Genomic DNA, 4,380 nt, shown 5'->3' with positions numbered 1-4,380 from the left:
CTAATGGTGTTTGTAAATAGGATCTCAAGTCCACATCTTGTACAGCAATTAACCACTAAGAAAAATATATGCAGTGTATTATTTGTTGAAACTGTAAAAAAAAAAAAAAAAAACAGATTATGGGGCCAAAGAGGAAAGTGATCAATGATGTAGAGTGTGCCTAGGGAGAATCACATGGAGAGAAAACATTCTCTCAGGCTTTCACAGAGAGCACATTGGTCAAGCAATGACTGTGACTCATCCACATGGCTGACACTGACAAACAATCTGAGGTGCAATATCTCAGGATAAATCCTAAGGGGATTTCACTGACCTTATCAGACGCAAAAGCTCCAATTCTTGTTGCATAGGTCCTGCTTTACCTTGGTCTTAACCATCAAGCAGAAAGTATAAAAACGAAATATAAGAAGTGAAGCCATGCTGTTATGTTGAGCTGTAGGGGACTCAGGTCAACAATTTCTGACTTTGCCAGTCAAGCGGAAGACCCAATACTATTATGGACTACTGAACTCTTTTAGATTATTTTGCTGAGTTAACACACCTATAATATTCAAATAACAGAACTTAACAAAAAAAGGGTATACAGATGAATGTCCATTTTGTATCTGTGTATTCAAAGTGGTTAAGATAGCTATATAGTTACATTCTCTTAATGAATAGAGGGATTTGTTCTAATGGTGTTTGTAGATGGGATGTCATGTCCGCATCTTTTACTGCAATTAACTACTGGGAGGAATGTATGCAATATGTTAATTCTTGAAACTGTCCTACCAATTTGATTTGAAACTGTCTCATTGCTATTTGTTTATCAATAAAATTATGGGAAAAAATTAATTAATTAAAAAATTAATGGAGTCATATGTTACTTCCTCAAGAAAAACTAATGAAGAAAGTCAGGACCACCAAACCAACCCTACAGAGAGTGCTGAAAGATAGTATAGACAGAAATAATAACGATTCCAAGAGCAACAACAGAAAGCGTTCACCAAGCATGTGTGGCAAGCAATTAAACAGAAGGGAAAAGCAGAGAGCCAATAGCAATGAAACAACAAGAAAAAGACAACTAGTACTTATCCATTACTACCATCAGTGTAAAAGGCCTCAATTCACCAATCAAAAGAAATACACTGGAAGAAACAAGATCCAATGATATACTTAAAATAAGAAACATGTTTAATTCAAAAAGCAATTTATAGGCTGAAAATAATACTCCATGCAGCACAATCCCAGTAAAAAGCACAAGAACTATTCTCTTTGCAAATAATGTGAACTTCAAACTAAGAATAGTCAAAAGAGATGAAGAAGGCCACTATATACATATTATGGAAAAACTTCAAGTGTTTAACAATGGGCCTGGTACATCTTGTGGTGCTGGGGATTGAACCGCGGTCTCTTGTACCTAAGTTTGCCTAAGCAAGTGCTTTGAATAACTGAGCTAACCAGCAAGCTCCCTGAACACATGAAAATTAAATAACAACCTCCTGAACAACCAATAAGTCACACACAAAATTTTTAAAAAATATTAAATAATATCTATAATTACACAGAAATGCAGATACAATATTACCAGAAACTGTGGAATGCAATGAAAGCAGTTCTAAGTGGGAAATACCTAGCGGTGAGTACTCACATTAGGAAAACAGAATAAGCACAAATAAACAACCTATTTGTGCTTAATGCTATATCTCAAGCTTCTAGAAAAAGAAGAGCAAGTTAGGCCCTAAGCCCACACAAGGGAGGGAATTATGAAGATTAAAGCAGAAATTGATGCAATTGAGACTAAGAAAATAGTACAAACAAATAATGAATTACAGAGTTGGTTCTTTGAATCAATAAATAAAATTGATGAGCCTTTAGCCATCCATATCAAAAAAAGGAAAGAAAAGACTCAAGTTCATGCATCAAGAAATGAACAGGGTGAAAGCTACAGGTCCTACAGGTCCTGTGGAAATTCAGAAGATCATCAATACTTACTTTGAAAATCTTTACTCTCATAGTATGAAAAACACAGAAGAAATGGACAGATTCCTAAATACATATGAATTACCAAACATGAATAAAGAATATATAAAAATTCTGAATAATCCAATACTAGTCAAAGAAATTTTAAAATATAATCAAAAACTTACAAACAAAGAAAAGCCCAGGTCCTGATGGATACACAGCTGAATTCTACATGAGTGAAAAGATACCCCACGGAACGGGAAAAAAAAAATTAAAAATCTGACTGTGCCTCCAACAAAGGACTTCTGTCTAGAACATAGAACACAAAGAATTAAAAAACACAAAGTCAGACCCCTAAAATTCAAAGATCCAATGCAAATGTTCGCCTCTGAGATGAATATGCACTTCTCAGATGAAGAAATACAAAGAAATTAATATACGAAAAAAGTTCAACAGCATTGTCATTCAAGAAATGCAAACTACAGCAACACTGAGATTCCTTCTCACTCCAGAAAAAAATGGCTATCATCAGAAAATCAGCCAAAAACAAATGCTGGCAGGGCCGTGAGAGAAAAAGGTGCCCTTCTCCACTGTTGGTGGGAGTGTAAACAGGTGCAAACACTATGGAAATCAGTGTGGAAATTCTTCAATAAACTATGACTACAGGTTCCATTGTACACAGCTATTCCCCTTCTGGGTACTTCCCCAGAAGATTTTAAAACAGCCACAGTGATATATGCACTGTGCACTGTGTACCAACTTTTATAGCAGTTCAGATTGAGACCATACTCAGAGGTGGAATAAATCAGGCTTCTATGTGTAAATATAGTATTGTCTTCTAAGTGTAAGAAGCTGGAAGAGTGAATAAGATCCAAACTGTAGAATAGATCATTGAAATGGGGTGGAGGGTATTGTTCATGAAGTAAGAGAAACTGGGGTGGGGGAAAGGAAAAAGGAAGGAGAGGGAAAGCAAAAAATAATTTAATATGTGTATGATAATTCAGACAGTCACACTACTAGTTTCTATCAGTTTATTGAGAAGAAATATTTGTGCTTGTATTGTTTGAACACATTTTCCTCTCTATATCTTGTAATCTGAGCAGTAATTTTGAAGATAACAATACACAATGTATTAACCATTGAAACTCTTCTATTATCTTGCCTTTAAATTTTGTATCACTGTTTTAACTGTATTTTTCTCTTTTAAAAACATTCTGATTTTAATTCCTTTGGATTAAAAAAATCTAGACGTATTCTTACACTATGTCAGTTCTAGTTTTAAGTTTCTCAGGAACCCTTGTACTATTGTTCACAGTAGCTTGACTGGTTTGCATTACTATCAACGATGAACAGAGTTCCAATTCTTTTGCATCTTATCCCGTATTTATTGACTTTTTTCTTTTTAACTGTCATCCTGACAGACATGAGGTAATATCTTGTTGTAATTATAGATTGCAGGCAGGCACTCTTCCTATGCCGCTAAGCTATATTCTGATATCAGGTGATGGGGGGGTTGTTATGAGTCAAGAGTTGTTTAAATATTATGATAGTTAACCCCTTAACCTGTTTGAAAATGTGTTTTTCATTCCACTGCTTTCTTCTTTACTCTGTTCCCTTTGCTCTGCAGAAGCTTTAGTTTGATTACAATCACTTTCTTCTATTATTGATTTCGTTGCCTGTCATTTATGTCAAATTCATGAAATCATTGCCAATTCTATCTTCAGGCTTCCCCCTATACTTTCCTCTAGTAATTTTGTACTTTCATAAATTATACCTCTTTGTTTCAAGTTGATTTTGTGAGCACGGCAGCACAAGATAAAAGTACAATTTCACTCTTTAATACAAACATTCCATTTCCCCGATACCATTTGTTGAAGACACTATCCTTTGCCCATTATGTATCCTTAGCCCTTCTCAGAGTCATTGAAGCTGTATTTCTGCACTTCTTTCTAGGCTTCTTTTTCTGTTGTTGGTGTCTCTGTGTCTCTCTCAGTCAGTAGAGTTTGCAAGTCTTTTAACCTGTGCTTCAGAAAGATGGTGGGAGGGGTTTTGCAATTAGAACTTCAAAAGCCAGGCTCCACATGGAGCTCCTGATAGTACTGAAATGCGTGCTCCTTTTTTTTTCTTTATTTGCATATGGTTTGGAAACAACTCTCCCCTCATTGAAATATCCACTGGAAATCGAAGGACTCAGCTTTAGATGTCTAAAACTTCTCCTGTGTATAGTATTTTGTGCGCCTGTTCTTGTCTGTTCTTTGAATACCCAAACTTGTTCCTACCCTGAGACCTAGACCTCTGCCTGGGACCCCCTCTCTTGTTTGATCCTGTGTCTATATTGTATTCCCACCTTAGTGGGGTTTTTTGGTGGTTTTTGTTTTTGCTCTTTTGTTTGTTTGTTTGTTCGGTTGGTTGGGGTTTTTTTAGAGGCAACCACAT

Source organism: Octodon degus, unplaced genomic scaffold, assembly GCF_000260255.1.
Source record: "Octodon degus isolate 3935 unplaced genomic scaffold, OctDeg1.0 scaffold00009, whole genome shotgun sequence".
NCBI classification, from domain to species: Eukaryota; Metazoa; Chordata; class Mammalia; order Rodentia; family Octodontidae; genus Octodon; species Octodon degus.
Note: the sequence above shows the minus strand (reverse complement) of the source record.